This window comes from Oncorhynchus nerka, linkage group LG12 (genome assembly GCF_034236695.1).
Source record: "Oncorhynchus nerka isolate Pitt River linkage group LG12, Oner_Uvic_2.0, whole genome shotgun sequence".
Classification (NCBI taxonomy): domain Eukaryota; kingdom Metazoa; phylum Chordata; class Actinopteri; order Salmoniformes; family Salmonidae; genus Oncorhynchus; species Oncorhynchus nerka.
Window position 1 is genome coordinate 35,111,455 of NC_088407.1, and position 22,957 is coordinate 35,134,411.

Genomic DNA, 22,957 nt, shown 5'->3' on the forward strand with positions numbered 1-22,957 from the left:
CGCTACTGTATGGTTGTGTGATACATGGCAAATGCATAATTTTCACCCCAGACATTGGTCTAAATGTATAGCATTTCAGGCTTAGAATTAGGCCATTATTTAAAATAATTCTAGTGCAATTTGTACTGATTTTGAGCGTGATGTGCTCATTGACCTGACCTACAGTATGTGGAATCTCATTACTAAACTGACCCATTGTCCTTCGTCCTCCCTCCCCCTCCCTCCATCCATTCCTCCCTCTCTTCTCCTGACGTGGCCCTGTGGTGGTGGGGCGCTGGTGACCTTGAGTGAGTTATTTATAGCGTTGGTGTTGGTGGCGGCGCTGCAGACTGGGAGCTGGGTACCAGACGTTCCTCAGGGGAGACAAAGAGAGAGATGGACCCTGGCGAAGGTTAAAATCAAACCTCACTAGATAGGTTTCCTCAAGTGGATGGCAATCACGTCATCAATTAGCTGATTTTGGTGACCTGGTGTAGGAATTCAGATGAATCCGATCTAAGGAGTCGATCACCAGGATAGAAACAGTTTGCAGATCTAGCTCTAACATGGAGTCAATGGGGATTCAAGTGCTTTAAACCCATTGTTTTAGATCTGTAAACACACTAATACAATGGATCGTTTTATCATGAGATCTGATTCATCTGGATTAACTGAAACAAAAGCTAGTTCACCATGAATTTCACATTTTCAAATATTGAAATCACATCTAATGATGAAACTATGCGTCGGATGACAGTTTTTTTTTAAACCTACAATCAGTATTCCAAAGATCACCAAACACCAGTCACGTATCCATTTCAACACCTTTTATTTACATCTTCCCCAAATACAACTCAAATGCCATTTATGCATCATCTACTTCCATCACGTTTGCCTCTCTTCTTCCGTTCAGGCCATCGTCATTTCAACAGTCTTGGCTATTTTTGTCCCTTCACGTTTCCTTAGACAGTCCTTTTAGACATTTCCCCAGTCCACCTTCCCTCTAGCCTGCCCCCTATCTCAGCCACTCAGCTCCGGCCTCAGTCGACGGGCCCCTGAAAGATGAGTTTGATGTGCCCCTGCTCGCCCGTCAGCCAGGTGCCGCAGAAGGGGCATGCGGCATGGAAGGCGTGCGTTCCGTGTGGCAGCGGGATTTGGCTCCAGCCCGCCACAGTTTTTTCAGAGCACACGTGGCCGCAGGGGCAGAAGGCGTGCGTCGGTGGCCCAGCGTCCAGGTACAGCCCGCCCTCGCAGCCAAGCCACAGGGGCACGTAGGGGCCCACGCGCCGGCACATGGGGCACTCTCTCTCCCCGGTACTCGCCGGAGCCGTCCCCCCGGGGCCCACGTTGTGGCCCTTGTCTTTCCGGTAGCCCCAGTTGTGGTAGCCGTGCACGTGACCACAGTTGACATAGACCCAGGGCTGCTTCTTGTCAACAATCTCTCGCCGGGCCAGGCTGGGGAAGGCCAGGGTGTTAAAACCCACGGGGCACTGGGGCCGGGCGGCATTCAGCTCCTGGCGGAGGGACTCCAGCTGCTTGAGGGTGGGGGTGCGGCGCAGGCCCGTCGGGGTACGCCACAGGAGGGTGGCACCGCACAGGTCAATCAAAGAGCCGTCCTGCAGGGTGTTGGACTCGTTCTCCACCTGGAGGGAAACGGGGTGGGGAGGAGGATTAAGAGGAGGATTCGTAAACAGGTACAGACAATACTGTAACTGTCAAACCATAATTATTTGCATACATTGTTTCCTTTTTCTGTGCCTTTGACTAATACATTTTTTTTGTTTCCCTATCCTACGACCACTTTATGGCACTGTGATCATCCTACCCTGTCGCATACCATCAAGAATCGAATCAAACTTGAATGATTGATTCACAAAACATCATTCATAACTCATAGTTGGGAAACTCTAAAGCTCATCAGATGTTTAGCCTGACTGTGGAGTCCGTAATTTAACCACACACAAACACACACATACAGTACCAGTCAAAAGTTGGGACACACGTACTCATTCAAGGGTCTTTCTTTATTTGACTTTTCTACATTGCAGAAAAGTAGAGAAGACATCAAAACTATGAAATAACACATGGAATCATGTAGTAACCAAAAAAGTGTTTAACAAATCAAAATAGATTTTATTTTTGAGATTCTTCAAAGTAGCTACCCTTTGCATTGATGACAACTTTGCACACTCTTGGCATTCTCTCAACCAGCTTCCTGAGGTAGTCGCCTGGAATGCATTTAAATTAACAGGTGTGCCTGTTCAATTGTGGAATATCTTTCCTTCATAATGCATTGGAGCCAATCAGTTGTGTTGTGACAAGGTAGGGGTGGTAGACAGAAGATAGCCCTATTTGGTAAAACACCAAGTCCATAAGAACAGCTCAAATAGGCAAAGAGAAACGACAGTCCATCATTACATTAAGACATGAAGGTCAGTCAATCCAGAACATTTCAAGAACTTTGAATGTTTCTTCAAGAGCAGTCGCAAAAACCATCAAGCGCGATGATGAAACTGTCTCTCATGAGGACTGCCACAGGAAAGGAAGACCCAGAGTTACCTCTGCTGCAGAGGATAAGTTCATTAGAGTTGCCAGACTCAGAAATTGCAGCCCAAATAAATTCTTCACAGAGTTCAAGTAACAGACATCTCAACATCAACTGTTCAGAGGAGACTATGTGAATCAGGCCTTCATGGTCGAATTGCTGTAAAGAAACCACTACCGAAGGACCAATAAGAAGAAGAGACTTGCTTGGGCCAAGAAACACGAGCAATGGACATTAGACCGGTGGAAATCTGTCCTTTGGTCTGATGAGTACAAATTTGAGATTCTTGATTTCAACCACCAGAGTAGGTGAACAGATGATCTCCGCATGTGTTGTTCCCACCTTGAAGCATGGAGGAGGAGGTGTGATGGTGTGGGGGTGCTTTGCTGGTAACACTGTCTGTGATTTACATAGAATTCAAGTCACACTTAACCAGCATGGCTACCACAGCATTCTGCAGCGATACGCCATCCCATCTGGTTTGCGCTTAGATCATTTGTTTTTCAACAGGACAATGACCCAACACACCTCCAGGGTGTGTAAGGGCTATTTGACAAAGAAGGAGAGTGATGGAGTGCTGCATCAGGTGACCTGGCCTCCACAATCACCCAACCTCAACCCAATTGAGATGGTTTGGGATAAGTTGGACCACAGAGTGAAGGGCCAAAAGCGGCCAACAAGTGCTCAGCATATGTGGGAACTCCTTCAAGACTGTTGGAAAAGCATTCCAGGTGAAGCTGGTTGAGAGAATGCTAAGAGTGTGCAAAGCTGTCATCAAGGCAAAGGGTGGCTACTTGATTCCATATGTGTTATTTCATAGTTTTGATGTCTTCACTATTATTCTACTATATATATATTTATATATATATATATATATATATATATATATATATATATATATATATATATATATATATACACACACACACACACACACACACACATACAGTCGTGGGCAAACGTTTTGAGAATGACACAGAGAATGAAACAAATATTAATTTTCACAAAATCTGCTGCCTCAGTTTGTATGATGGCAATTTGCATTTACTCCAGAATGTTATGAAGAGTGATCAGATGAAGAGTGATCATAACCGCCAACGATAAAAGACAGTACTGTGCAGCCATCTTCATCGACCTGGCCAAGGCTTTCGACTCTGTCAATCACCGTATTCTTATCGGCAGACTCAATACCCGACTAGCATCACCACCCTGGACGGTTCCGACCTAGAATATGTGGACAACTATAAACACCTAGGTGTCTGGCTAGACTTTGAACTCTCTTTCCAGACTCATATTAAACATCTCCAATCAAAAATCAAATCTAGAATCGGCTTTCTATTTCGCAACAAAGCCTCCTTCACTCGCACCGCCCTAATAAAATTGACTATCCTACCGATCCTCGACATCGGTGATGTCATCTACAAAATAGCTTCCAACACTCTACTCAGCAAACTGGATGCAGTCTATCACAGTGCCATCCGTTTTGTTACCAAATCACCTCATACCACCCACCACTGCGACCTTATTGCTCTAGTCGGCTGGCCCTCGCTACATATTCATCGCCAGACCCACTGGCTCCAGGTCATCTATAAGTCTATGCTAGGTAAAGCTCCGCCTTATATCAGTTCACTGGTCACGATAACAACACCCACCCGTAGCACACGTTCCAGCAGGTATATCTCACTGATCATCCCCAAAGCCAACACCTCATTTGGCCGCCTTTCCTTCCAGTTCTCTGCTGCCAGTGACTGGAACGAATTGCAAAAATCGCTGAAGTTGGAGACTTTAATTTCCCTCACCAACTTTAAACATCAACTATCTGAGCAGCTAACCGATCACTGCAGCTGTACATAGTCCATCTGTAAATAGCCCACCCAATCTACCTACCTCATCCCCATACTGTTTTTATTTTATTTACTTTTCTGCTCTTTTGCACACCAGTATCTCTACTTGCACATCAAAATCTGCTCATTTATCACTCCAGTGTTAATCTGCTAAATTGTAATTATTCGCTCCTATGGCCTATTTATTGCCTACCTCCTCATGCCTTTTGCACACACTGTATATATACTTTCTTTTTTCTACTGTGTCATTGACCTATTTATTGTGTTATTGGCTTGTTTATTGTTTACTCCATGCGTAACTCTGTGTTGTCTGTGTCACACTGCTTTGCTTTATCTTGGCCAGGTCGCAGTTGCAAATGAGAACTTGTTCTCAACTAGCCTACCTGGTTAAATAAAGGTGAAAAAAATAAAATAATTTGCAATTAATTGAAACGTCCCTCTTTGCCATGCAAATGAACTGAATCCCCCCAAAACATTTCCACTGCATTTCAGCCCTGCCACAAAAGGACCAGCTGACATCCTGTCAGCGATTCTCTCGTTAACACAAGTGTGAATGTTGACGAGGACAAGGCTGGAGATCACTCTGTCATGCTGATTGAGTTAGAATATCAAAAGGAGGGTGGTGTCTTCCTCTGTCAACCATAGTTACCTGCAAGGAAACACGTGCGGTCATTATTGCTTTGCACAAAAAGGGCTTCACAGGCAAGGATATTGCTGCCAGTAAGATTGCACCTAAATCAACCATTTATCGGATCATCAAGAACTTCAAGGAGAGCGGATCAATTGTTGTGAAGAAGGCTTCAGGGAACCCAAGAAAGTCCAGCAAGCGCCAGGACCGTCTCCTAAAGTTGATTCAGCTGCGGGATCAGGGCACCACCAATACAGAGCTTGCTCAGGAATGGCAGCAGGCAGGTGTGAGTGCATCTGCACGCACAGTGAGGCGAAGACATTTGGAGGATGGCCTGGTGTCAAGAAGGGCCGCAAAGAAGCCCCTTCTCTCCAGGAAAAACATCAGGGACAGACTGATATTCTGCAAAAGGTAAGTACTGGGGTAAAGTGATTTTCTCTGATTAATCCCCTTTCCGATTATTTGGGGCATCCGGAAAAAAGCTTGTCCGGAAAAGACAATGTTGAGCACTACCATCAGTCCTGTGTCATGCCAACAGTAAAGCATCCCGAAACCATTCATGTGTGGGGTTGCTTCTCAGCAAAGGGACTGGGCTCACTCACAATTCTGCCTAAAAACACAGCCATGAATAAAGAATGGTACCAACATATCCTCTGAGAGCAACTTCTCCCAACCATCCAGGAACAGTTTGGTGACAAACAATGCCTTTTCCAGCATGACGGAGCACCTTGCCATAAGGCAAAAGTGATAACTAAGTGGCTTGGGGAACAAAACATTGATATTTTGGGTCCATGGCCAGGAAACTCCCCAGACCTTAATCCCATTGAGAACTTGTGGTCAATCCTCAAGAGGCGGGTGGACAAACAAAAACCCAAATTCTGACAAACTCCATGCATTGATTATGCAAAATGGGCTGCCATCAGTCAGGATGTGGCCCAGAAGTTAATTGACAGCATGCCAGGGCGGATTGAAGAGGTCTTGAAAAAGAAGGGTCAACACTGCAAATATTGACTCTTTGCATCAACTTCATGTAATTGTCAATAAAAGCCTTTGACACTTATGAAATGCTTGTAATTATACGTCAGTATTCCATAGTAACATCCAACAAAAATATCTAAAGACACTGAAGCAGCTAACTTTGTGGAAATTAATATTTGTGTCATTCTCAAAACTTTTGGCCACGACTATACACACACACACGTGATCATCAGATAACAGATAACTGCAGATATAACAGTAGTCCTGATAACCAGACAGGTTTGAGGCTAGATTCCCCCCCCACCCCCACTGATGACGACCTCCCCCTCACCAATTTTCCCCTCTGTTGGGCCGAGCGCGTCTCCCGCAGGGCGAAGACGTTCCCGCACACCGAGATCTCCCGCCACACGCCTGGCGCCGGCTCCGACACAAAGTCTCCCGCCGGGTGCATCACCAGCACGCCATTGGTGGTCAGGCCGTCCATCAAGCCGTCTGACGTTCGCCATTTGGCAGCCCGCTCCTGAGAGACCCACACACAAACAGACAGACAGAGAGCCAAGGTGAGGGACAGTGATGGATAAAAGCAGAGACAGATAAAGAGAGAGAGAAGGGGGTAGAAGGAGAGGAAGAGGCAGAAAGAGAGTAAGGGAGAGGGAGAGAGAGAGATGGGTGGGGGAGAGAGAGAGAAAATAAACAGCTAACATTGCTTTTCTGCACTGCTATATTTAGACCAGAGTAGGACCACTATACTGACGAACACACAGCAATGCACACGCACACAAACATTGCAGGGCATTCAGTCCCTGCAGTGACAGTGTTATGATATTTTCTGTCAGTGGGCATACCTTTCAAAGCAGGCTTGACGACAAGCCATTCAACCAGTGTTATTGTATAAGCCTATCAGAACATTTATGTCCTAATATTTTGAATAAACTTCCTTTCTACCTTTCTACCTACCTACCTCCATCCATCCATCTATCCCTCTCTCTCTCCCGCTCTCCATCCCTCCCACTCTCTCTCTCCATCCCGCGCTCCCTCTCCACCTCCACAGTAGCAGTGGGCCGAGCTGCCTGCCCGACTCCGCTGTCTGCCAAGGACATTGTGTGTGTGCCAGTTGTAGAGGAGGGAGCCGTGCGGAGGTTATTCAGCCTTCGCTTCATTGACAGCAGCTAGCAGCTATTGAGGGCTCTGAGGTTTCTCTCCTGTATGTTTTGCACCGGCCACATGCTATGATGCTAAGATGAATTACGCAAGTCTATGTGGTGGGGTTAGGTTAGTCATCCGGATGTTATCGCATGATGATGTCACGACGTGGACACATTGTCTTATTTGTTTGTCCTTTGCAGTGTCAAAAGGTCGCATGTGGTGTCATGCTATCGTTGTCATCGATGCCATCATTTTGTTGTATATCTGTAGTCAACGAAAACCATTTAAAGAATAAACACTTATTTCTTGTGTGATATCCACTAAAGCATATGTAAGTATATCATAACTCTGTCTGGTATATGAACTATCCTGTCATTGCCCTTGGTCACTGTTGGCACGCGACGAACATTGACCAGTCAATCGTTTCAAAAACATTACCACCTTCCTTCATCTAATCCAATATGGCCGCCATTCCTGCCCCTCATAATCAAATGCTAGTAGAGGTCAGTGGCAGACTGGCGGTGAGGCAGCACAGTGTGTCTGACTCTGACCCTAGGGCCGACTCCCATCGATGGAGATGAGTACAGCTGGACTCCTGCCTCCAATGTCTTCCACAATGACAATGGCCCCTCTCCCTCCCTCTCCCTTCACCCCCCCAAATGGCCTCCCCATCTCTCCCGTGCCAACTCTCTCTCTTTCTCCATTTACACTCCATGTTCATCTCGCAGAACCCCTTCGATAACTCATTCCCTGTATGGGCGAGGGGGATGGGGGAAGACAGGGAGAAGGGGGGGAACTGAGTGCCTCTGCCAGAATGGATCAAACACAAGCAACCCCCCTCTACTTCACTGCACTGGACCACTGCACTGTAATTTTAATGCAGTGTATTGTTGTGTTTGCTGATTGGAGTGGTTTTCAGCAAACACTCACACTCCCATGCACACGTGCGGGCAAGCACACGCACACACACAAGCATATGTGCACATACTTGCACGCAGATAAAGACATAAGTGTTTGACGGATACAGTTACATATCGGGATATTATTTTTGCACTAGTTGGCTGTAGCGGCACCAAAACTGCAGTATTTTTCCTTCATAGTTTGTTCTTCATCTTCTTTTTATATTAGGGAGCCAATTTGTTTTCAGCACTTTTATATCCGTGACTGATCAACACTAGTTTTCTTATGGCTCTCTATTGTCCCCCTGCAGCGGAGGGAAATAGGTTTGGGACATCAAATCGCAATAAAATCACAGTATTGAATCATAACACAGGACATACAGAAGTGTGAGAATCGTGAGCATCACAACACATAACGTATCGGCGCCGAAGTATCGTCATAGTATTTTATCGTGAGGTCGCTGGCAATTCCCAGCTCTAACACACACGTCACTCACATACCCCAATAAACGACTTACTGCATGTGCGTATCTGTACTTAACTATTTATATTTTGGACAACTTTTTACTCCACTATATTCCTAAAGAAGATATGTACCTTTTTATTCCCATACCTTTTCTTGACACTCAAAAGTACTTGTTACATTTCAAATGCTCAGGAAGGACAGCAATATTGTCCAATTCACACATCTATCAATATAACGCGTTGTCATCCCTACTGCCTATGATCTGGCGGACTCACTAAACACAAATACTTCATTTGTAAATGATGTCTGAGTGTTGGAGTGTGCCCCTGGCTGTCCGTAAATTAAGACAATTGTGCCGTCTAGTTTACTTAAAACTTCTTTGGGATAGGGGACAGCATTTTCACTTTTGGATGAATAGCGTGCCCAGAGTGAACTGCCTCCTACTCAGTCCCAGATGCTAATATATGCATATTATTATTAGTATTGGATAGAAAACACTGACGTTTCTAAAACTGTTTGAATGATGTCTGTGAGTATAACAGAACTCATATGGCAGGCAAAAACCTGAGAAAAAGTTTGTAGTTTTTGAACTTATCCCTATCGAATACACAGTGAGATATGGGTCAAAATGCACTTCCTAAGGCTTCCACTAGATGTCAACCATCTTTAGAACGTTGTTTCAGGCTCTTACTCTGAAGTGGGACCGGATGAGAGCTCTTTGAGTCAGTGGTCTGGCAGAGTGTCACAGGCTCAAGACGCCCGGTCACGAGAGAGTTAGCTCTCGTTCCATGGCTTTTCTACAGACAATGGAATTCTCTGGTTGGAACATTATTGAACTTTTATGATAAAAACATCCTAAAGATTGATTCTATACTTAGTTTGACAAGTTTCTTCGACCTGTAATATAACTTTTTGAACGTTTCGTCCGAATGGACCAGATCGCGCTTTGGATTTGTTTACCAAACACCCTAGCAAAAGAAGCTATTGGACATAAATGATGGACATTATCGAACAAAACAAGCATTTATTGTGGAACTGCGATTCCTGGGAGTGCATTCTGATGAAGATCATCAAAGGTAAGTGAATATTTATAATGTTATTTATGAATAATGTTGACTACCCAACATGGTGGATATTTCTCTGGCTGGTTTGGGCTCTGAGCGCTGTTCTCAGATTATGCTTTTTCCGTAAAGTTTTTGTTGAAATCTGACACAGCGGTTGCATTAAGGAGAAGTGTATCTAAAGTTCCATGTATAATAGTTGTATTTTCATCAACATTTATTATGAGTATTTCTGTGAATTCATGTGGCTCTCTGCAATATCACTGCATGTTTTAGAACTATTGAACGTAACACACCAATGTAAAATAAGATTTTTGGATATAAATATGAACTTTACCGAACAAAACATACATGTATTGTGTAACATGAAGTCCTATGAGTGTCATCTGATGAAGATCATCAAAGGTTAGTGATTCATTTTATCTCTATTTCTGCTTTTTGTGACTCCATTCTTTGGCTGGAAAAATGGCTGGGTTTTTCTGTGAGTTGGTGGTGACCTAACATAATCGTTTGTGGAGTTTTCGCTGTAATGCATTTTTGAAATCAGACACTGTGGCTGGATTAAAGAGAATTGTATCTTTAAAATGGTACCTAATACTTGTATGTTTGAGAAATTTGATTTCTGAGATGTCTGTTGATTTGTATTTGGCGCCCTGCAATTTCATTGGTTTGGCGAGGGGTTCCGGCTAGTGGAACAGGGTTCCCCAGTCCTAGACAGGTTTAACATAAGGAATTTGAAGTCTAGCATTTACTTTTACTCTAGTATGACAATTGAGTACTTTTTCCATCACTGTACATTTAAAACCAGATACTTCTATACTTTTACTCAAGTAGTATTTTACTGGTTGACTTTCACTTTTACTTGACTCATTTTCTATTAAGGAATCTTTACTTTTCCTCAAGTATGACAATTGAGTACTTTTCCCACCACTGCACACATACACTGTATCAATTTAATCATGGCTCCTTGATTCCCATAATTCCCATTTCTCTGCAGTTTGTGCGAACGTGTGTGTATAGAATCCAACAATGCTGTCATAAATCCAATCCATTAAAAAAGCTGTGGCCCTCAGAGCCTGAAAGTAAATGCGGCCTGGCAGTCCCGGACGTGTGTCTATTGATATTTACCATTGATAGTCTTATCTCTAAACAAAGTGAGGCTAGGGCTGTTTTTGTGGTTGGGCGCTGGGCCAACCAGCCAATGAGAGGCAATAGCCCTAAGGCGAAGAAGATGCACCAGTGGAATGTGTGTGTGTGTGTGTGTGTGCATAGGATGGGGCCAAGAGATTTCTAATTTGTTTGTCCAGTACAGACGGGTAATTTGTGTATGAATATACACCTCGAATAAATATTGCCCAAGAAGCAGACCACATGGTGAACATTCACACACCCACTAACAACTCCTACACACCACACCACCATTTCCTCCCGGACTTCAAGCAACCTCCACAGTATATCACCCGTGGTGACGCTCATCACCGCGATGACATGGTTGGGGTGTGATGTCGCCCATGCTGTCACTCACACTGTGGCCATCACCGCGACTCACCCCCAGGAAGATGTTTTTGGAGGAGTCGAAGCCGGCGGCGTAGATGCGGGCCGTGTAAGGGGCGTTGCGCTCGCACATTATGCGGCACGCGTAGCGGGAGATTGTGCTCTGGGCCGACTGCCCCCTCCTCCTCCGACCCCCTCGCCTGCCGCCCCCTGGACCTGCCACCCACCGCCACCACCACTGGTGCTGCTGCCCACTGTGTCCGTCACCACAAAGTCAATCATGCTCTCTGTAGAACGCCCGATCTGTAGGGCGAGGTAGGCCATAGGAGATAGAGGGAGATTCATGGTTAATAGAATTATAGAATAAAGTACAGTAGAATAGAGTAGATTAGAATAGAATAGGGTATATGAGTGGAAACATGTCTTTGGGGAGGAGGGTGGTAGAAAAACTCAATTCCATTTCAATCCCACTGAAGTCAGGGTATCATCTGGAGTGTTGTGGAGAAATGCCCACAACATACCAGCAAACAAGTTTTGTTTCCTCCCAGGCTGCCAGGAGATAAAATGGCAGCCTTGTCACAGCCCCTGGTTGGAGAGAGAGAGCAGACAGATGAACAGATGGGACCGCAGCCCTGGAGCCTGCAGCACCTCAGATCCATTCTGCCCGCAGGAGTTTGGACTCCTTCATTCATCACTGGGATGAGAGATAGACAGCTAGAGCAGTCTGTCGCTGTCCGAAAGGAGAGGGGGAGTGGAGAGCGGGAGTCTGCTATCTAACACACAAGAAATAAACCCTCTCCTTGCTCCTCTTCTGACGGTGTGCGCCCCCAAACGGTACCCTTATTCCTTATGTGATGCACAGACGTTGACCCCTATGGGCACTGGTCAAAAGTAGAGCACTAAATAGGAAATGTCATTTAGGATGCACACACTCGGTTGTCAGTTTCCAGGTCATTGTCGTGCTGAAGTGTTGGGGCTCTGGCTGACTTGGCATGTCATGTGTAGGTAATATAAAAGAGGACTCACCTGAAACATGTCTGTGTTGGTGTCATGAGTGTACTCTACAATGACCGAGTGACTCCTGGACAGGGTGTAAGAGATGCTGTGCTGGCTTTTGTTGCTGAGGGCCTGTCGATGCAGAACACACACATATACAGGAACCAGGTCATATAGCCAGCTACTCAGGAAAGGGCATCCCAAAAGTTTTGCCTGCTTGGGAATGTATCAGTACCATATGTGGTAAGCGTTGATATAAACAGAGTCGTACATACAGTTTGTACTTTTCATTCCTGCACACAGAACATTTCTAGAGTTAATGAGTAAACATTTCTAGAATTATTAAATAGTGTTTCAAACTGTGAAAGACTGTCTACATCTAATGTGATTTAGACAGTCACCTCTCACCTTTGACACCAGAGGGGTGGAGACATTGTGGATGACATCAGGTTTGACCCCGTTGGCTTTGGGTCTCTTGTAGAGGGCCAGGCGACTTCTCCTTCGCCCCTTGTCCCCATTGGCCAAGGAACCATTGTGCCTGAGTAGAGTATGGGCCATAATATAAAACACTTTTTCAATATACAACCAAATATACTTTACATTTGTATTAGTTGGCAGCCTATCTTCCCCATTCAGTTGGGATTGAGGCTTGCATGTATTGTCCTAATACATATAGTTGGATCTACACAACAAATTAGACAACAACTTTAGACTACCTATGAGATGTGAACATGTGACACACTTTGGGGTAAACTATTCCTTTAAAACTGGACCAAATGGCTTGAATCTCAATCCATAAAGATTCATTTGGTTCTGAGGGGAATATTCCCTATATGGGTTAGTCTGCCTATGTCCTGCCTATTACCTGACCATGTCATGATTGGATAGGGCTCATAAAATGTCTGCAGCTGGCATTACACTCCCTCTTAATAAAATCCATAGAATAGTCAGGCTTACTCATTATCCACAATTATTATATACCATCACTGTATGAGTGAGTAAGACATGAGTCTACAATTCTCTCTCTCTCTCTCTCTCTCTCTCTCTCTCTCTCTCTCTCTCTCTCTCTCTCTCCCTCTCTCTCTCCCTCTCTCTCTCTCGGCAGTTGAGGGTGTAATTTGCCTATTCTGCCCCAAGACTCTTACAATGGCATCATTGTAAGGGAGTCAAATGAGCTCTTTTTTTTATGAGCCACTGAAACGGAAAGAAGGATAGATACTGTGTGTGTCTAGGAGCTGCAAGGGCTAGTCTTTTTGGCTTTGAAAAGAAGGTAGGAAGGGGAGTTTCTTCTAACTGACAAGGATAGCTTAAGAGTGTACACACAACCACTGAGACGTATGAGTCCATATAAATAACGCTTCTTCAAGGCATGGCGTGTATAACACAGTCTGAGATGAGATGAATGGTATGGGCAACTGTTGTACATATTAACCACTGTTGAAGACACATAAGCAAACACGCACAGAAACACCCACCAACACACACACACACACACACAGAGGGACAGGTAACCCACCCTAAGACGATGAGCTCCCCGTATTTGACGGGCTCCTTGTCCCCGGGGAAGAGTCCGTCGTGGGGCGTGGAGCATGAGCCTAGGGGAGGCGAGGGCTGGCTCTTGTTGCAGGACGGGCGCAGCTCCAGTGAGGGCGGGGGACACAGGGCCTCCGAGCTACCCTCCAAAACCATGCCCTCCGGCCACAATGTGGGCTCACAGCTGGGAGGGAGAGAAGGGGGAGGGAGCGAAAGGCGAGGGAGAGAGCGAGAGAGACAGAAAGAGATATAAGAGACACTCAAGACAATCAGTGCACCAAGACAAGGATACAGCTGTAGGCAGTCACCGATGTATCATCAGCGCATCAAAGAGTTCAATATTCAAATATACATGGCCTTTAAACAAAGACGCAGCATTTGTGGTCCTACTCAGACAGTCATCATGATGATGTCGCTATACTTAGAAGTTTAATTGTCATACTGCATTATGTGACAAAACAGAAGTACTCTCTCTTCTTTGCTGACTTGGTGCATTTGCAGAGTGTGTGTGTGCGGGCGTGCAGGCCTGTGTGTGTGTGCGGGCGTGCAGGCCTGTGTGTGTGTGCGGGCGTGCATGCCTGTGTGTGTGTGCGGGCGTGCATGCCTGTGTGTGTGTGTGCGGGCGTGCATGCCTGTGTGTGTGTGTGTGTGTGTGCAGGCGTGCGGGAGTGCATGCCTGTGTGTGTGTGTGTGTGTGTGTGTGTGTGTGTGTGTGTGTGTGCGCACACGCTAGACAGGCAAAACTAATAGGAATAGATGGGTACAAGTGAGCCAAGCATTTTCACACAGGCAGTTAAACGCCTAAATCTACAGCCTCAGCTTGTACCACATTGTGTCTCTGTCTGACATATCCTACCATTGTTAAATGAACTCAAGTTCTATGGCCATTGGCAAGTGTTACTATAGTCCTTTGTAGGGCCAAGAATCACTCAAAACAAGAGAACATGTTTCCCAAAGCTTTTAAAGTTAACAACCAGATAACCATCAATCGATGTTCTGTCGTGTCCGAGATTCTTAACAAACCCTGTGAGAGCTGCAACTTTTCTCTGGGTTCAACATGATTGGTTTTCAGTTTTTACAAAAGGTTTATGGCTGCCTGGCTGGCTGTGGCATTTCAATGGTTCGATTGGGAGCACTGTCAAATGAAAACAAGCACTTGGCATTAAAGGAATTGGACTAAAAATATATTTTTTATGATAGTCTAATGCAATTGTATAATAGCACAGGGATACATTCCAGTGGTGCTTTACAGAAACAAGCATCACATCACATGAATTGTGAATAAAGGAAAGATGATTATCTCCTCAAACAGTGGGTGCACATATACAGTAAAATGTCTATTTACATTTAAATCCCTTGACATTTGCAAATGTACACAAGTCAAAAAAATCTCTGCATTCCCTGTCTGTGTTGGCAATGAGGCAAACACAGGTTCTATGCCAATGTTTATTATAAATACCCTATTATCAATCAAAAGTGGGCGAGACCACCTACACCACGAATCCAATGAAGCCAGTGACATCACACAGCCAGCCATAATAGACCAATGCCTTGTTCACTCTTTATGGATCATGAACATGGCATACCTACACAACAACAACAAAAACATGTTATGGTTATAAACAGACTGGAATTCCAACTCTGCTATATGTTATCTTCCCCCAGAAGTACAAATAGTCTGATCACAGAAATAGATTAACTAGAACTGACATTATCATTCTGTCTATGTGTCTGATATCCTATTTAATCTTGAGTTTGGGCAGTCCAACCTCAAAGCCCCATCCCTCAAAATGAACGGCCAGACCAGACAAGAGCATGGGGACCACAGCTGTTCCGGCGAGTTGTCAATTGCATCACGACGTGAACATTAGACTTTATTCGATATAAACACGTCTAATCGGAGGCCAACACAGAGAACATCCCCTCGTAATGAGATGATGGACGACAGAGAGCAGATTTAGGCAGGCGGTCGCCATTTCATTACGGCTCTCCATTGCTATGGCTGGGAGATGGAGTGTTATAGGAGTAGGATGGAGAGAAAGAATGGACACAGGGGAGGTAAAGGGAGTGAAAGAAAGAGGGAGGGGAGGGGTTGAGTAGGGAGGGGAGGATGAGACTGAAATAGAAAAACCATGGCGGCATGGCCGGATGGATGGATGGATGGAGGAGGAGGATTGAGAGGTGGAGAGAAATGAGAGGTGGAGATACAAGGTACCTTGCACTGATGTGTACAAGCACAGACAGACCTAAAGCATGACACTAAAACCAAAGGGCAAAATGGGAAACCAGAGATGGACAATGAGAATAGGAGGGATGGAGGCAGACAGACGACGGGACTGAGAGAGGGGACACACGGTGTGCGTGGGCGGTGTGTGTATGAGACAGTGTGTGTGTGCGCATGCTTGCCGGTGCAGGGGTTTGGCAGGGTGATGGATTACCTGTTCTCTGCCACGCACTTTCTAATCAACCCACTGCCACAACCTGGGAGTGGTGAGAGACAGAGAGAGAGAGAGAGAGAGAAAGAGAGAGGTAGAGGGTGGGAGGGGGTTATTGAGAGAAAGAGACAGAGGAACAAAGAAAATCTGTGTGACAAAGGAAGACAAAGGGAAATGGAATAATAGAGAGAGAGAGAGATAAAGAGAGATAGAAATGCAGTCCACAGTAAAAGACTGGGATTTGTAGCTATAGGGATCGGAAAGGAATAGCGACCACCGATAATACGCAGGTCAACAGACACAAAGGAAAACAATGAAACATAGTGACGTGTTTCACGATTTCCATTGCAGTTATTACACAGGGTATCACAACGTAATCTAACGTTTGTTATATTATCTTTGGTTGGTTTCATTAAGAACATTCTTCAACCTTAGCTCTCCCTTTCTCCAAATGTCTCCCTCCCTCCCTCTTCTTCACCACAATTCACCCACAATTCTCTCTCCTCCTACTGCAGAGGAAGGGTGAGTGTGTGTGGGTGAGAGAGAGAGAGAGAGAGAGAGAGAAAATGAGAGGAGTGAAATGGAGGGGTGAAGCTCTTCTATCTCCATCCAGTAACAAATGAACAGAGAGCTAAATATACACACCAGGAAGTGATCTCAGGAATAAAATATGAATTCCTGACAACATTGATCACATTTTACTCCTTTCCAGACATCTTTTTGCACTTATTTTTTTATTTTCTCCCATATCTGGAGAAATGTAGCCACTATCATATCAAATGCATACGATTATAGAGGCAACAATTTCCATTCAGTGATGGTTTGTGGTTTAACATTTGTAGCAGTGGTGAAACCAAAAAAGAGAGTTCTTCTACCTGGAACCAAAAGGGGTTATTCAAAGGGTTATCCAAGGGGGACAGCCAAATAACCCGTTTTGGTTCTAGATAGCACCTTTTTTTCTCTCAGAGTGTACTGCAGTGAATTCCATGGTATTGCCTCGTGTCAGCTTCTTCCTGATACTGGATATCACTGGGAATACATTTCCGCTGCACATGACCGTACTGTCAGGGTAGCTGTGATACTATCTGCAACATTTTATCTTGGTATGCAACACGACGAAAACAGGGCAACGAGGGACTCAGATTTAGCACCTTGCTAAGAAAAGCAAGATGTTTGGCAGGAGATAAACTGAGATATGCCATAACTCTACTCTACTGGTATGTTTAAATTCATATCACCACCACAATTCCCAAACTTGTCCAATGCTAGCTGACAGAGGCTATCTAACCTACACAGTATGCACAGGCACATGAGGACATACGACTCTGTCGGAAAAACCTGAGTTATTGCATTGATTGCCAGTCAATTGTCGGTCATGGTCTATGGTGGCCAAGGTGTCACCTGTTATCGAAGCAGACACAAAGCCCGATAGCACTGGTGTTGTGTACTAATGGGCCTGCCTGATAAAGTCTGTGACCCGGGGCTAGTGCTGTGCAGTGCAGTGGGTGCTATGATGCCATTAATGGAGAGGGAACAACATATAACCTCAGAGACTGAGAGAAAGTGTGTGTGCGCGCGTGTGAGATTGTGTGTGTCTTTCCAACAAACTTCAAGCGGGTTCCACCTTCACCAGGTTAGAAAAATCACTAACACAATATTCTACACTAGGAGACAAATATTCTGAGTAAAGAAATCCTCCTTTCACATCAAGCTGGCACACAGGCATAATAGAGCCTGTGGTATCCCAATAGAGTGCTTAGTCAAACTCTGAGACAACAACAGCAACAACAACATCATCCATTACCAGGTTCAACCATCCATCCCATACTACATCTTAGTCCAAGTTTTTTATCTGTATCTTCTCGGAAAAGGGGCCCTTGTTCAATCACAAACCATTGTATTCCCCCAGAGTCACATTGGGGTATCTTTGCCAGGTGTTATTTACATTTTTTAGGTAATTGATTTTCGGTTCCAAGCACCCGTTTTACATGTTCAGAGTTGAGGATGTTCTCTTCCTTTACTGAGACTACTCTTTGTCAGGTTCAAATGGGTTCATATCTCAATAGCTAAAATGCACAGGTTAATTTACTGTATATCTCAATGGTTCAAATGGCTTCGGCCTACACTTGGCCTAAGGTTCCCCTTAAGACTTCATAGTATTTTGTCGGTAAGTACACGTTATGTAATCTCTCTGTGTTATTGCCACCTCCACCTACCTGCTTGACCCCTCTGGCTTTACAAGAAGACACACAGGTGGGCCGCTCAGTTACCTCATCACCTCTTCACCGGTACCACACACACTCTGACTCACCCTCTCTCTCTCTCTCTCTCACCCTCTCTTTTTCTCCTTTCCTCATTACTCACCCTCTCTCCCCCGTCACTCGTCCTCACTGTCTTTCTCTTTCTCTATCCCTCCCTCTCTCTCGCTCTCTCTTTCTCTCAGTCTGTCTCTCTCTCTCTCTCTCTTTCTCCCACGTGTCACAGCAGACAACCAGCTTACGGACTGCCTGTATGAGTAAGCATCAGTCATGCAGGATTCATCTGTCCGACTGTAGACAGAAGTCCATTTAAGACTGTGAAGCAGCATTTTGAATGGGATTATGCTTAAGTGTGAGGAATTTACTCATTAGGATTGTCTGTATTTACTCTTTGAAGTTGTAAACAGTATTAATGAAGTTGTGTATTTACCCTATAGGGGGAAGAGGAAGAATAGGAGGAGGAACAGGGGCAGGCAAAAGAGAAACAAAACAGACAGATTCCCAGTAGGCTCTAGCGAGGACACAGCAGGAGAACATCGAGGCCTCTTTATCAAGCACAGCAAGACCACAGCAAAACTACAGTACATGATGGGGAATAGGAAACTGGTTATATGGAACATACAAATTGAGAATGAGATGCTGCAAACCTGTTGTTTGTGTGTGTGTGTGTGTCTCCATAATGTCTACTGTATACACACCATCATATACATGTAAACAGTACCAGTCCACCTTCTCATTCAAGGGTTTTTCTTTATTTTTATTATTTTCTACATTGTAGAATAATAGTGAAAACATCAAAACTATGAAATAACACATGTATGGAATCATGTAGTAACCAATGAAGTGTTAAAAAATCTAAATATATTTTATATTTGAGATTCGTCAAAGTAGCCACCGTTTGCCTTGATGACAACTTTGCACACTCTTGGCATGCTCTCATCCAGCATCACCTGGAATGATTTTCCAACAGTCTTGTAGTAGTTCCCACATATGCTGAGCGTTTGTTAGCTGATTTTTCTTCACTCTGTGGTCCAACTCATCCCAAACCATCTCAATTGGGTTGAGGTCGGGTGATTGTGGAGGCCAGGTAATCTGATGCAGCACTCCATCACTCTCCTTCTTGGTCAAATAGCCCTCACACAGCCTGGAGGGATGTTGGGTCATTGTCCTGTTGAAAAACAAATGATAGTCCCACTAAGCGCAAGCCAGATGGGATGGGATATTGCTGCAGAATGCTGTGGTAGCCATGCTGATTAAGCGCGTCTTGAATTCTAAATAAATCACAGACCGTGTCACCAGCAAAGCACCCCAACACCATCACACCTCCTCCTCCATGATTCACGGTGGGAACCACACATGCGGAGATCATCCGTTCACCTACTCGGCGTCTCACAAAAACACGGCGGTTGGAACCAAAAATCGCAAATTTGGACTCATCAGATTTCCACCGGTCTAATATCCATTGCTTGTGTTTCTTGGCCCAAGCAAGTCTCTTCTTCTTATTGCTGTCCTTTAGTATTTTTTTCCCCCAGCAATTCGACCACGAGTTGAAATTTTCCAGATTGACTGACCTTTATGTCTTAAAGTAATAATGGACTGTCGTTTCTCTTTGCTTATTTGAGCTGTTCTTGCCATAATATGGACTTTTACCAAACAGGGCTATCTTCTGTATACCACCCCTACCTTGTCACACAACTGATTGGCTCAAAGCATTAAGGAAAGTAATTCTACAAATGGACTTTTAACAAGGCACATCTGTTAATTGAAAAGCATTCCAGGTGACTACCTCATGAAGCTGGTTGAGAGAATACCAAGAGTGTGCAAAGCTGTCATCAAGGCAAAGGGTGGCAACTTTGAAGAATCTCAAATATAATCTTTTAATTTGTTTAACACTTTTTTGGTTGCTATGTGACTCCATATGTGTTATTTCATAGTTTTGATGTCTTCACTATTATTCTACAATGTAGAAAATTGTAAAAAATAATGAATAACCCTGGAATGAGTAGGTGTGTCCAAACTTTTGACTGGTACTGTATTTATATTCCAGACTCTGACATTGCTCGTTCTAATATTTTTATTTATTTCTTAAGTCTGTGCTTTGTATTGTTAGGTAGGCTATTACTGCACTGTTGGAGCTAGGAACAAAAGCATTTCACTAAACCTGTGATAAATTTAGGATTTGATTTGTGTGTGAATGTGTGTGTGTGTGTGTGAATGTGTGTGTGTGTGTGTATGTGTGTGTGAGTGTGAGTGTTATACTGTGCACATAATACAGTATATGGCAAATTAACACAGATTTGTTAGACTAGGACCTTTGTTAATTTCTAAGATCTTTATCTATACAGCTTATTTTATCTTAAACAATTATATATATTTTTGTGTGTGTTGGACAAGAGGCCATAATGGAACCAAACCTGCTCAATAATATTTTTACACTTCCAGGTTCCACAATGTATACTTGCACTCCAAAGTCTGAGGGAGTTGTGAGCCATCTTGTTCCCCATTATCATCATGCGTATAGGATTTTGTTTTCTCAGCAAGCAGGCCTCCCCAAATAACATAATTTGCCAAACACCTAACCAGAATAAATAGGCTATGGTCAGAGTCCTTCAGCTATGCGATAAGGCTAAGCTAAACATATTTTGATATGTAATATAAACCAACGAAGCTACACACTGACTTGGGCACTGAGAACATGATCATGGCTGGTTCTGCTCTGTGCCTTCAAGGGCCAGATTGCAGAGGATTGCGTGTCCCTCTGCTATGCTCACGACGGACGCCTATGATCGCTATAGCCAAGGAGACGCAATAATTTTAATCAAGGACTTGTCATTTTGCTCATTATAATCATAGCCGTAATAGCATGGAAGATGACATTTCAGTTGGATATAAAAATTGCAGCTATTAAAACCTTGTTTAATGTAGGCTTGCTGAAAGAACCATCGCAGGAAAAAAATATGTTGGGTTATATTAAAAAATGACATGTTATGGTGAAAAGTGATTATGATGGGCAGGTAATTACAATATCTTTGGGCCTACTGAGGTTAGTGTTTTTTTAATAGCCTACCCATTGTAATAAATGCTTATTTGTTTTAACGTTTCTCTGCTCCATAGCACAGCAGTCTTTGAGGCAGGGAAGTACACGAGGGAATCCACTGCACAGACAATAAATACTACAATAACAAGACATCGCCACGCACGCAAGCACACACGCAGAGACAACAGAATAGCCTATACGATCTGCTATCATGAATGTAAGAAAATAAAAAAAGACATAAGACGGGCCAATTGTCAAACCACTTCAGCACCGAAACACACATTGATGGACAGTAGCCTAATTGAACAGGTTGGCAAATTAATCAATAAATACCCGCTAATGTGTGCCGAAGGAGGTCCGTTAGATTTTTTTATTCCCTTTTGGATTGTGTCAATCCCCGTGCGGCCTCAATATCGGACGTCGTGCCGTTGTTAAAACACCACCTGCGAAGGTATGTTGGATGGAACAACCATTGGACCGGACAGTCGGCATTGCCTCTCCGTTGTCATCGGGTACATCGGAGACTGCGAGATGCTCTTTCCTCCCGGAGACTATTCGTGGTCCAGACAGCCCGTTGTCACGCCCATCTCTCTTTAGCACTCTACCTTGGAAAAAACACAGGAGTAACGCCGACACACCATCGCCCACATTATTGCCTCTCTGCGGTTGATCAGGATTCCGCGATTCTTGCGTAAGATTTGCACAATGTGCTGGCTCCACCTACCTGCTGATCCCAGCCCATGCGCATGATGCTTGTACAGTACAGTTGGTAGGCTACTGTAAAGAGGCGCTGTTCAGGAAGGTACAGTTGCCAAGGCAGTGTGTAGATTATTCTGTGTGAATGATCATGTATTTTTTTTTTTAAAGAAACACCTCCAGTTCTATATTATAAGGAGATGTGATAATAGAGGTTGTAAAATTGAAGAAAGAGCAATCTGTTGACTTGCTTAAAAACGTATGTGCTACCACTTTCCAAGGAAAAATAACGGAAAATACACTACATGGCCAAAAGTCTACATTTCAACAAGTCAGTTAGTCAAATTTCTGCCCTGCTACAGCTTCACAGGTCACCTGTAAGTGCTGTTATTGTGAAATGGAAATGTATAGGAGCAACAACGGCTCAGCCCCGAAGTGGTAGGCCACACAAGCTCACAGAACAAGTGTTGAGTGTTAAAGTGTTTAGCGTGTAAAAAAATAATCTGTTCTCGGTTGCAAAACTCACTACAGAGTTCCAAACTGCCTCTGGAAACAACGTGTTTGTCCTGACCTTCATGAAATGGGTTCCAGGTGAAGCTGGTTGAGAGAATGCCAAGAGTGTGCAAAGCTGTCATCAAGGCAAAGGGTGGCAACTTTGAAGAATCTCAAATATAATCTTTTAATTTGTTTAACACTTTTTTGGTTGCTATGTGATTCCATATGTGTTATTTCATAGTTTTGATGTCTTCACTATTATTCTACAATGTAGAAAATTGTAAAAAAAATAATGAATAACCCTGGAATGAGTAGGTGTGTCCAAACTTTTGACTGGTACTGTATAAAAAAGCATACCAGTTTCATTTTATGGACCAAAAAATGTACAGCTGTTTTTCAATTGAATTATTATACAGAATTCTTGCAAACATTATAATGTTATTTATATGGGGGATACAACCACCCTG

General features: G+C 44.1%; 1 pseudogene; it reads right to left on the reverse strand.

The window, feature by feature from the left end:
* Positions 1–791: 791 nt before the first annotated feature.
* On the reverse strand, positions 792–22,008 carry LOC115138188 (E3 ubiquitin-protein ligase pellino homolog 1-like; annotated as a pseudogene).
* Between the last annotated feature and the right edge of the window lie 949 nt (positions 22,009–22,957).